Below are 12,478 nucleotides of genomic sequence, written 5' to 3'. Positions count from 1 at the left end.
TTTCAGATGTGTTTCCAGTCCCCTACAAAATGTTTCAGCTCTTTAGGTGAGGTCATGTTCTCTGGAGGCCTCACTCCAGCTGGGAAGAGCGAGGCATGTGCACCCAGCAGGAGCCCAGGAGTGGGGCGGGAGGGGGCCGCTGGGGGAAAGGGAGCGGCCACACATCAGGCCCTGCCTTGTGTGCACCTGGCGACGTGTCGGCACTTGGTGTCGTTGTCCTGCCCACTCCTTACGAGACCCCAGAGAAACAGAAACTCCTCCTGATTTTACAGCTGAGGACAGAGAAGCTCACATATCATAAATTGAATAATCTTGTGGCCGATGTGGCATCCCTGGGACCTCTGTGGGGCCTGGGCAGCCTGTGCCCACCTCCTGGAGACAAGTCAGAGTCTGGGCAGCCCATTCCCTGGTCTCACAGAACCCGTCATGGAGCAGAGAGAACCTGCAGAGAGACTTTCCCATATGGAGGCTGAGGCCAGAGAGCCTGGCCCTGGAGTCACCTGATTAGAGGCAGCATAGGGGCCCTCTGCAGGTCCCCAAGGCCTCAACCAGGCCTGGGGACAGTGAGAGCAGCTCACTGATGATGAGAACCCCAACCTCAGTGACCGATGCTGCAGTTGCTGTGTCACAGATAAGCAGGCGCTGGCAGTTGTCACGTGCCCAGACCAACCTAGTCCAGCTCAGCCCGGGCAGCAGCAGTGAGAGATGCCAACCCCCGCGGCTGCCCCTGTCTCTCACCTGCCTGGCCCTGCCGGCCCCTGCTCCTAGCATGGAGCCTGTCGTCCGGGGAGGCTGGGGCAGTTGTGTGCTTGGCATCTCTCGCAGCAGCTGCCTAGGCTGGGCTGACCTGTCTTCCTGCCATGACTGGATATTTGTATTAAACTTGAGGAGGGGAGAAAGGGGACTTACAAGGCACACTCAATTCTTTCTAACCCTAAGCTCCTGGCCTTGTCTAGGTCCTTGTGGAAGGACTGCCTTGGCCACAATCCCTGTCCATTTGAAGGTCCGCATGTGCTTGGTGTCTTCCTGAATAAAAAGGAGGGTCATTCTGATGCCTCCACCCCAGGTCTTTGGATGGACGAGAAGCTCTTGATCACACTCTTGGAAGCTGACATTCTGGCTGCCATCAGCAGCACCCCTTGGGCCTGACTTCGAAGCCACAATTAATCTGCAAGCTGTGACCCAGAGTAGTGACGTCTCACACTTCCAGAGCTAGCGCCCCCACCGGTATCCCTAGCACCAACTCTGCCCCACACCGACGGAGCCTTGATTCCAGCTGTCAGCACACAGATGCACACACTGCCTGGACAATGGCCGGAGAACCGCCACAGGTCACACTGTGTCTCGCGGCTTCTCACTTCCACCAGGAAACCAGAAGATGGGTCTTGAACCAGACCCGAGGCACGGCAGCAACAACAGCGGCAAAGAGCGGTGAAAGCGCGAATGCCTACTGCGCGCAAGCATGCCACCTGCCTGATTTCACCCTCCCAAGTGTATAGAGCTGGCGTCGCTATTCCTGTTGCACAGAAAAAACAGAATCCCAGAACAGGTAGCAGACACCCAAGGTCACAGACCTAATCATTCAAAGCGCTGCCCTGTAAGCAGATGTGTGATTATCTACTGAGCTCTAGAAGGCAGAGGAGCCACCAGGGAGGGTCACTGAAGGCAGGGACAATAGCCAGGGAAAGGCCTCACTCCGGCTGAGAACAGCGTGGCGTATGCACCCAGCAGGAGCCCAAGAGTGGGGCGGGAGGGGGCCACTGGGGGAAAGGGAGCGGCCACACATCAGGCCCTGCCTCGTGTGCACCTGGCAACGTGTCGGCAGTTGGTGTCGTTATCCTGCCCACTCCTCACGAGACCCCAGAGAAACAGAAACTCCTTCTGATTTTACAACTGAGTACAGAGAAGCTCACATACCACAAACTGAATAATTGATTCAAAGTTACTGAAAGAATCAAAGGAGAGTCCAAATCTATTTCTTTTCTTTTTTTGAGGCGGGGTTTCACCATGTTGGTCAGGCTGGTCTCGAACTCCTGACCTCAAGTGATCTGCCTGCCTTGGCCTCCCAAAGTGCTGGGCTTACAGGCATGAGCCACCATGCCCAGCCTCCAAATCTATTTCTTAATCCCCAGACCAGGGCTTTCTGCACATACCTCAAAGCCTTTGCTGCAGCTCCAAAAGTAGGCCTCAAGAAACACCACCGGCTGCAAGTGTGGATCTGTGATGGCGAGACACCCACCGGTCTGGGCCGAAATCCCGTCTATGGAAAAGTGGGTAGATGGAGATCATCTTCAAGGTCTCTTCCAGCTGTAGAAACAGTAACTTCCAGGCCTTATCGATGCTGTGTGGCTATACAACGAGCAAGTTCGACAAGGTGATGTGGATTGAAACCTGCCCCAGGGACGACTTTCTTCCCCGGGACAGGGACCTGCAGGGCAGGACTGAAGCTTGGCTCCTGACAAAGATCCCGTTCTTCTCAATGCTTTCTTGTTGTTCTTTGTGTTCACAAAGTGTCTTCCTTCAGGGGAACGGTGACTTGGACAAGCAGCCTGGAGCCCTGAAGGCACGGGCCGTGCTGGCTGCACCCTCTCGCAGTGTTCCTCGGTGTCTCTTTCCTTGGGTTCCAAAGCTCTTACCAGGCAAGATTCTGGACAGTGAGTGGGAGTTGGCTCTGTCGTTACTTGGTGCAGGTGACATCAGGGTGAAGGATGGATTTGGGGTGAACTGTGAGTAGGCTGTTATCCATTGTCCTTGGGGTGTGAACCTCCTCATCCCCCTCCACAAGTCCTGGCTTTTTCATGGAATGGAGGAGTCTGCGAAGGCGTCTGCTCAGGAGCCCGTTCCACCTGAGTGCTTGGACCCTGGCAGGAGCCCTTGCCAAAACACAGGGAGCTCCTGGCTGTCCCCTCTTGTGGCACTCAAAGCCTGCCCACGCCTTCAGCCCAAGCCTGCCCAGCAGAGCCCAATCCACAGATCTTCCTGCCTTCAAAATGTCGGTTAACAAGTTCGCCCCATTTTCCAGGGTCTGAAGCTGTTCCACAGAAGTAAAAAGGCCTTTAAGGCTGAGCGAGCAAATGTGTGCGAAACACATCCCCGTGCCAGGTGGCTCTGGGATCACGGAGATTGTTAAGGGCTGGATTCAATCCCTGTGATATTCTTCTGTTGAAGGCCTAACCCCTAATACTCAGAATGTGACTCTGTTTAGAGGTATGACCTTTAAAAAGATAATTAAAATAGAACGAGGTCATTACGTGGCCCTAATCCAATCCGACTGGGTCCTTGTAGGCAGAGGAGATTTAGGACGAGGATACACCTGGAGGACAATCCTGTGAGGACCCAGGAGAACTCGCCGTTTAGGAGCCAGGGAGAGAGGCCTCAAGACGAAGCAACCCTGCCAATGCCTTCCACTCTCCAGAAACGTGGGAAAATAAATTTCTGTTGTTTGAGTCATGTACTCTGTGATATCACAGCCCAAGCAAACTAACAAACAGATCAATACAAAATCCCCCCTGAGCTCTGAGAATGACTGTGTCGCAGGAGGTACCAGCACAGAAGACGTGATGTGTTCCATTGGGAAAGTCACAGGCCTCTCCTCTGACCACTGCGCTCCCCACTCTTGATGCTGGCGGGGGCCTAGGTGTTCAGTGAGGCCCCTCTGATGTCTCTGCCCACGGAGCTCTCTCCGCGCCTGTATTCAGGCCCCAACTCAGGAAGTTTCCTGGGAGAGTCAAGTATACATTGAGCCTGTGTCAGACAGAAGTAAACTAAGACAGCCTTCATGCTTTCAATCTCCCCTCCCTCCTACAATTACAGTGATCTACGTGCCTCTTACATCTGACATTCTAAAAGCAACTTGGTCTGTGTCTGTCCGTCTAGAGAGCTCTTAAAGGGCATGACAGCAGAACTATGGCTTTAGAGATTCTGCGTCAGCCACAGCTGAGTTAAATGCCTTTTGAAAGAGTGATGTATTGGATGCATTTGTTATTATTTTCTCTATGAACTATAAAGATCGATGCCACCTAAACTCTCAGGCGGGATCCCCTTTTCCTTGCCCCATAATGCACTTCCCCTGGCAAACTCCTACTCATCTCTCAAAACCCAAGAGTTTGTCTTTCTGAAGATAAAGCTTTCTCCACTAGCTGAGCTGATCAGCCCATCCTTAGAACAATCACTTGTTAAACCCAATGACAAGGGTGCTATGGGCTATTTGTGTCTGCCCCTAATTCACACATTGGGCCCCTCACCCCTCATGTGGTGGGATTTGGAGGTGGGTCCTCTGGGAGGTGGTTAGGTTTAGATGAAGTGGTGAGGGTGGTGTATTAAGTCATTCTTCACTGTTCTAAAGGAATACTGAATTTGGTTAATTTATGAAGAAAAGAGGCTGGATTGGCTCACTGTCCTGCAGGCTGAAGAAACATGGCGCCAGCATCTGCTCAGCTTCTGGGGAGGCCTCAAGGAGCTTTTACTAATGCTGGAAAGTGAGGTGGGAACAGATGCATCACACAGTGGAAGCAGAAGCAAGAGAGGAGGGGGTGCTACACACTTACGCAACCAGATCTTGCAACTACCTGCTCACTATTGCAAGGACAGCACCAAGCCATGAGGGACCTGTCCTGATGGCCCCCACACCTCCTGCCAGGCCCCACCTCCAACACTGGGGACCATGATTCAACATGAGGTTTAGTGGGGGCAGCATACAACCCATATCAGGTGGAGCCCCAGGACAGGATTAGTGCCCTTAGGAAGAGGAAGAGATTCCAGAACTTTCTGTGTCACTCAAGGACACGGCGGGAAGGCTGCTCTGCGTGGACCTTGAAGCTGGGCTTCCAGCCTGCAGAACTGTGAGACACCAACGTCTGCTGCTGAAGCTGCTCAGCCTGTGGCGTCCGGTGGTGGCAGCCCTCGTGGTGCATTTGACCGTGAGGTGGAGACTTCTGCAGCTAAGGGGCTTCCTCCTTTGCACTCAGCACCTGGTCAGAGCGTGGACATCCTCTCCTGAAGACTTCCTGAGGCCCAGGTTGAATCAATGGCTGCCTGACTGCCACGGACACTGTCTGAGAGCTTGAAGCAGCTGAGGAGGTTGTGTTATTTAAACTGGGGCTTGATTGTTTCAGTTCATTTTCCTCTAGAGGCAGGAAAACGATGACAGGTAAGGCCTCTCACCCCGCTGTTTTGGGAGTGAGGGAAAGCAACCACCCCTGAGTTCACAAGAAGACCACTCTCAAAGGTGACCAAAATAGACTTAGGCAAGCAGGCCCGTGGCTCCTTGACACTCCTCCCAGGCTTCCTGTTTGTCCCAGCCACCAGCATCCTGCAGGCGCCGAGGGGGAGGATGTGGACTCGCTGCTTGCCGGCCGCCAGCCCCTAACCCAGTGTCCCAATCCAAAAGTCACAGCGACATGCTGGAAAGACAGTTTCCACAGGACGAGTGAAAAAGGGGGCATCTCTCCTGTCCATCAAAAGATGCACCCATCCGGCCTCGGAAACGCTGCCAGGCTGCTCCTTGGGGTCTGTCTGGTGGGAAGAGGCCTCTCTTGTGTCTCTCCATGCAGTAAACAACTCCAGTTTCCTGCGGGGGTGTGTAGCCACACTGATAAAAAACAAAACCAGCCCCATTTCCGATCTGGAGGTCTTGGGTAGAAAGTGAGTCCACGTACCAGTGTGGGCACCATAGTGAGACCTCACCTCTACTAAAAGTAAAATATAAATTAGCTGGGTGTGGGGGCTCAACCCTGCAGTCCCAGCTCCTCTGGAGGCTGAGGCAGGAGGATCGCAGCCCTGGAGGTAGAGGCTGCAGTGAACTGAGATGGCGCCACTGCACTCCAGCCTGGGGGCAGGGGGCAGAGCAAGACCCTGTCTCCCCACCACCAAAAAAAAAAAGAAAGTGACTCCATGTGGAGAGAGGGCATCAGGGCAGCCTTGGCCCTCCAGAGGGTCCAGTATGTGAGCTGCTTCCTCTAGTTCTAAGGTCTTTTTCATTGGGGGTGCCAGGTTTCATGCACACTTTTTGTATTTTGTTGGGGGCTGGGGGGGTGCTTTTGATGATTCTCACCAAAACATTTAGCTTCTGTGACCCACTAATTATTTGGGCACCCAGCTTTTTCCTAGACTGCCTTCCAAATTTAGTACACTTATAGTTGGCCCTTTTTTCTAGTTCCTTTTGAAATGGTCTCGGTTTGACTTCCCTTCCAGTTTCTCTCCTCAAATCTGCCTCCCAGCTAAAGTGGGACACGTGCCCCTCCCAACGAGTGAAGCTCTCGCAGACCACAGTTGGGATCTGGCACCATCTAGTGGCGAGCAAAGAGCTGCCAGCTTAGCTTTTGAATAACAAGGTACCCATCCAAGTTGTTAGCAATGAGCTAGAATACAAACCTTGTGCAAACGTGGGGGCTAAGGAAAGTGCACATGGGACAAAGTGTGGGCTGCAGACACCAGAGACTCAGAAGGGTGGGCAGGTGAGGGGCAGGCGGATGGTGAGAAATTCCTGAATGGGTGCAGCATACATTATTCGGGTGATGGATACACTAAAAGGCAGACTTGCCAGGCGCAGTGGCTCATGCCTGTAATCCCAGAACTTTGGGAAGCCGAGGCGGGTGGATCACCTGAGGTCAGGAGTTCAAGACCAGCCTGGCCAACCTGGAGAAACCCCGTCTCTACTGAAAATGCAAACAGATTAGCCGGGTGTTGTGGCGGTCACCTGTAATCCCAGCTACTCTGGAGGCTGAGGCAAGAGAATTGCTTAAGCCTGGGAGTTGGAGTTTGCAGTGAGCCAAGATTGTGCCATTGCACTCTAGCCTGGGTGACAGAGCGGGACTCCGTCTCAAAATAAAAAAAAAAACAACACTTCGAAGACTTCACCACTATTGAAGATATCCCAGTTACAAGATGGCACTGTACCCCTTAAATTTCTACAAAGATCAGAAAACAAAAGCAGCGGCAACCACAGACGCCGCATGCATGTGCGTCCTACTCACGGGAACGGGTCCATGGTTTTGCCCTGTAGGGGTTCTCAGGAGGACAGTGTCACAGCAGCCAGGCCTCAGCAGGCTGGAGGTCTACAGTGCTATCTCTGGCCCTGCTGTAGAAGAAGAGCCATGAGCAGGTGTCCAGGTCTCACTCGGGGTATTGGGTGCCATTCTCCACCTCCCCGGTTTCTTCTCCTGCCTCCTGCCTGCTGCGAGAACAGAACTCAATTTTCTCATCAGCTGGCTCTCCGTGGGAGAGCAGCTCCCCAGTGCATGAGAGCTGCTCTCAGTCCGAGGTGCCTCAGCTGCAGGCGTCTCCCTGACAGCGGGGCAGAGGTTGGGGCTAAACTGTCCCTGGTGGTCTGATCCTTCCATCTCTCAGGCCATCCTCTGAGGCTGAGTCAGTGCCCCTGCGGGGAGACCAGAACCTTGATTTCTGTACCTGACAGGTGGTTCTGAGACAGGTAGTGGCTGCATGTAGGGATGAGCCTGTTGGGGAGGAAAAATGGCCCCGACTGGTAAATGTGGGTGTCTGGAGTATTCTTGGGTATCATCAACCTCACACTCTCTACTGGCACACACACTTAGTGTCACTGAGTTCTTGTGTCAATATGAAAGGCTGGGTAATTTATAAAGAACAGAAGCCTCATAGATCTGAGGCTTCTGTTCTTTATATTTATAAAGAAAAGCCTCAATGATCTATGATCATTGGCTCATAGATCTGTCGACTCTACAGGAAGTGTGGCGCCAGCATCTGCTTGGCTTCTGGTGAGGCCTCAGGAGGCCTCCAATCATGGCAGAAGGCAAGAGGAGCAGGAGCTTCACATGATGAGAGAGGGCATAAGACGGGAGAAGGGTCCCTTTTAAACAGCCAGCTCTTGCGTGAACTCAGAGCGAGAACTCACTATCACAAGAACAGCATCAAGCCACCGATGAGGGAACTACCCCCACGATCCAAACACCTCTCCCCAGGCCCACCTCCAACATTGGGGATCACATTTCAACATGAGGCTTGGAGGGGACACACATCTGTAGCATGTCACACTTCCCCAGTCTCATACCACAGGAATCTGGGTCAGTCCTTCCCATCAATATATTACTGTCTTTTGCACAACAGGGGGCTTTCTGGGAAGGAAGGGGTGTCGCCCCAACAAGTGGCTTAGATCAAGCTGACACGTGATGGGGGCATCCATTTTCACTCCTTGCAAAAACAGATATTTCTGCTTTCTCTTTTGGCATCCAAGGAAAGATATATTTGCTGCAAACACAAACCAGAAGGATGGTGTCCAAGAGCTTCAGAGACGGGGAATCACAGCACCCCCAGCCTTTGAGTCCTGTGGTGTTTGGGGATTTCAGAAGCCACAGACATGGAGAAAATGTCCCACATGACTCTCCTTCCAATCATCCCTTTGCTTTCACAGAATGAGAAATAATGCTCCTGAATGCACATGGCAAGGCCTGAAGAAGGTCTTGGGAAGAAACGTGCTGTGGAATGTTATGGATATTCATAGTCCCACATATGAACATTATGCATAGATCCTTATTCTTGGGCTTATTATTAATAGTAAAGTGTATTCATTTCCAGGTTGACTGAAGCTAGCAAAGGATAGGAGAGCTCTGTGGCAGAGTGAGCTGTTTCTGGAGCCAGACACATCCTTAGCGGAGCCTCCAGAAGCATCCTCAGTGGAGCCTGAGGTCCTCTGCTACTACTGGGTGAGGCTCTCTGAGCTCTGGTTTCCTTATTTGCAAAGTGTGAGAAGGTAACAGTTCTTTTCCTGTGGCTTGTTGGAAAACTCAAGTGAAAGAGTGCATCATGTCTGGCACATCATGTGCTAATAAAGTTTGCAATAATTATCTGAAGACAATAGAACTCATTCAAAGACGTCCAAGGAAATCAATGTAGATTTTTTTTTTCTTTAAGTTCCAGGATACATAGGCAGAATGTGCAGGTTTGTTACATAGGTATACATGTGCCATGAGTTTGCTGTACTTATCAACCCATCATCTACGTTTTAAGCCCCGCATACATTAGGTGGTTGTCCCAATGCTCTCCCTCTCCTTGCCCCCCAATGCCCAAGAGGCCCCGGTGTGTGATGAATCAAAACCACAATGAGATACCATCTCACACGAGTCAGAATGGCGATTATTAAAAAGTCAGGAAACAATAGATGCTGGTGAGGCCGTGGAGAAATAGGAACGCTTTTACACTGTTGATGGGAGTGTAAATTAGTTCAACTATTGTGAAAGACAGTGTGGCGATTCCTCAAAGATCTGTAACTAGAAATACCATTCAACCCAGCAATCCCATTATTGGGTATATACCCAGTGTAGATTTTTGACAGGTAGGTTTTCTTGTGAATTGAAAACTATCAACTTTAGGCTAAAAGCAAGAACTGTTTTTTCTTTTTTTTTTTGACTCAGTTTTTCATTAGAAAAGAAACCTCCCTAAATGTAAGGAAGCAAATAAATGAAAGGAAAATTACAACTGTGGGGAGTCATTACATTGGAAGGCCTCCCTTGGGACAGGGTGGAATAGAATTGCTCCATTGCTGCAGCCACAAACCATTAGAGAATGCCCTTCCCGGGACTGGACAAAGTGATGCAGGCTAATTTTCCATGGGTGATGCCTGAGAAGGATGGGTCCTATTGGCCTCTGAGGCCTGTGTTTAGGTGACTGCTGTCTTTCCACATGGAAAATCCCCATTGAATATGGGAATCAAGGCCACGGGATCCTTCACATCTCATGATGGTCAGGTGCCCTTCCTAGTTCATTGCCCTGAAGTCCAAGCACCAAAAGGCACTGACCTGTTGAAAACATGAGGTCAGTCTGCTATACCCAGAGCTTTTCTGAACCTCTGGAAAGCCTTTGGAAAGCCTTGTTAGTATGATACCCATCCATTAGAATTGTTAGTACTACAGCTCCAGGAATGAATAGAAGAATTTAGCCTTTGCATGGGCAACATGGCTCAAAGAGCCCTGGATTTGGGGTCAGAGAACCTGGTTTCAAATCCTGTTTACAGACTGTGTGATCTGCAGCAGGTTCGTCTTTCTCACCTCCATGCATTTTTATGTAAAATGAGGTAATAAAAACTATCTAGGGGGTTACAAGGAAGAAAAAAATGTATATGCAGTTTTGTTGTACAATGCTTAATGTGTGTATGTAGAGACTTGTATACACAATACATATACGGACGCATAATGTGGACATACATACACATATACATTAAGCGTTGTACAACTAATATATATATACATTGTACAATTTATATACAATATATTATAATATCTATTAGTTGTACAACTATATATATACATTGTACAACTATATAAAATCTGAGTATGTAGGAGAAAAAGGTTTAACATATCAGTAATGTTAAGATTGTTGGCCTGGTGCAGCAGCTCATGCCTGTAATCTTAGCACTTTGAAAGGCCAAGCAGGGAGGACTGCCTAGGCCTGTGAGTTCAAGACCAGCCTGGGCAGCAGGGTGAGATCTTGTCTCTACTTTTTTTTAAATAAAAGATTGCCAGAGATTGTGGAAACCATAAGAACACACTTTTAGAATATTTATAAATATACTGCTTGTCAAACACTTTCTATTTATTTGATAAGGTAGGTTAGTACCAAGCAACATTGTTACTGTAGGTACAAGAGGGCTCTGTCTATCTCCTTGAGACGCTCAGTAAAATCTCTGAAACTTTGGATATCTGTCTCTTTTTCACAGGTTTTTTTTTTTTTTTTTTTGAGATGGAGTCTACCAGGCTGGAGCCCAGTGGCGCAGTCTCCGCTAACTGCAACCTCCGCCTCCCGGGTTCAAGCGATTCTTTCGCCTCAACCTCCCTAGTAGCTGGGACTACAGGCGCATGCCAAACACCCGGCTAATTTTTGTATTTTCAGTAGAGACAAGGTTTCACCATGTTGGCCAGGATGGTCTCGAGCTCTTGACTTTGTGATTCACTTGCCTTGGCCTCCCAAAGTGCTGGGATTACAGGCGTGAGCCACCGCGCCCGGCCTTTTCCAGGTTTTTATTTGTACATAAAACGTTATGGATGGTGCCATGTGTGTTAGGAGAAAAGCAGACACTGGCAACACCAGGGACAAAAGATGGGACCAAAGGCTGCCACCCACAGACCACACATAGACGGAGGGAGCCAGTGAAGTGCAGGTGAACTCGGTGTAAGTTTCTGCCAGATACGGTCCCTCCATATTGAGTGGTAGCAAACAACAGCATGGAATGCTTATCTCACTGGGGATGTCCCAGGTACTGCTGTGTTTGGCTATGTTTTGGGTCGTGCAGAATGTCTGCCCGAGTTCCTCCTGCGTCCAGCTGTGTTACTGTCTCAGAAGCCACAAGACAGCGTATGCGCCATGGCTGATATGCCCATTCCTGACGTCACATCGGCACGTCCATTCCCTGTAGCCTTTCAGACTCGAATCTAAGCATTCTTGTTCTAGTAACTGTATGTACTGGGCAATAACAGCAGTGTTTGTTTTCAAGCAATTAAGTCTTGGAGAAACAAATTTAAAAAGGTCAAATTCAATACATTGCATGGGAAGGAGGTGGCATTTTGAGGAACAAGAGAGCCTGACATCAGGAACCTGCGTTCTACTTGTGAGGATGAACTGGCTTCAGTGACCCTCTCGGAAGCATTTCTTTTGGCTTCTGTTTTACCACGTTCATGGAAGGAGTTCCAGGGGGTGTCATGGCCACCGATTCAGATCAAAGGCTAAAGGACAACAGCTTACAAAGGCTTTAGGTGACAAACCCTATAGAGATTCTGAGTTGCAGAAAGTTTAAGAAGTCTACCTTTTGAGAGTGACATCAAAGGGAGGAAAACGATTCGAAGTAAACAGTGGTTTATATCGGATGGTAGCTGAAGATTGTTGAGATGGGATTCTAATGGGATTCTAATTGCATTGAAATATATATATATATTTTGAGATGGAGTCTCACTCTGTTGCCCAGGGTGGTGCAATCTCGACTCACTGCAATCTCTGCCTCCCGGGTTCAAACAGTTCTCTTCTCTCAGCCTCTTGAGTAGCTAGGACTATAGGAGCCTGCCACCACGCCCAGTTTATTTTTGTATTTTTAGTAGAGATGGGGTTTCACCATATTGCCCAGGCTGGTCTTGAACCCCTGACCTCAGGTGATCCACCTGCCTCTGCCTCCCAAAGTGCTGGGATTACAGGCGTGAGCCACCACGCCTGGCTGAAGTATTTATATTTTTAAAAGCCTACCTCCTAATTGTATTTCATCTGCATAATGAAAAGCCATGCACAGAAGGGAGACAACATGAAGACACAGGGGAGAACGCCACACCAGGAACTGCAGCCACGTTGCCGGCCACCACCCAAAGCCCCAAAGAGTCACGAATGGCTCCCCTGCCTGCTTCACAGACAGCATGGCCAGGCCACTGCCACCATTCCAGGCTTCTGCCCTCCAGACCTGTGCCATGAGAGATTTCTGCTGTTTGAAGGCATCCAGTTGGTGGTGCTTTATTTTGGCGGCCGAAGG

This window comes from Aotus nancymaae, unplaced genomic scaffold (genome assembly GCF_030222135.1).
Source record: "Aotus nancymaae isolate 86718 unplaced genomic scaffold, 86718_ANA_hifiasm-v0.15.2.pri h1tg000090l, whole genome shotgun sequence".
Taxonomy (NCBI): domain Eukaryota; kingdom Metazoa; phylum Chordata; class Mammalia; order Primates; family Aotidae; genus Aotus; species Aotus nancymaae.
The sequence above is the reverse complement of the archived record's forward strand: the minus strand, read 5'-3'. Positions refer to the sequence as shown.